This window comes from Mastomys coucha, unplaced genomic scaffold (assembly GCF_008632895.1).
Source record: "Mastomys coucha isolate ucsf_1 unplaced genomic scaffold, UCSF_Mcou_1 pScaffold22, whole genome shotgun sequence".
NCBI lineage: Eukaryota > Metazoa > Chordata > Mammalia > Rodentia > Muridae > Mastomys > Mastomys coucha.
The window spans coordinates 265002681-265003183 of NW_022196905.1; positions in this window are offsets into that span (position 1 = coordinate 265002681).

Below are 503 nucleotides of genomic sequence, written 5' to 3' on the forward strand. Positions count from 1 at the left end.
AACAGTCTGTGACATCATGCCACAGTGTGGGGCTGCTCACAGTCACCTCTCACTCTAGCTCCAGGGGACCTAGCATCCCCTCTGGCCTCTGCAGACCCATGGGCACACATATGCATCAATAGACAATAAAAAATAATAGCAAGTAAAAGATCTAGTCCTTTTCTTACGTTTTCTTTTCTGTTTTTGTTTTGTTTTGTCCCCCCACCCACACACACACACCTTTGTGGCAGGAGATCATGCAGCCCAAGTTGGTTTCAAACTAGCTGTGTGTTGAGGATGATTTTGAATCTCCAATCCTCCCTCAACCTCCCAAATGCTGGAATTACAGGACTGTGTCTGCAGGGCTGGGGATGGAACCCAGGACTTTTTGCATGCTAGGCAAAAACACTCCTCCAACTGATCCACATCCCCACCCAGTTAGCTGAGTAGAGGGTAAATTGTGATCTGTGTGAACCCAAGATGATAACTCTCTCTCTCTCTCTCTCTCTCTCTCTCTCTCTCTC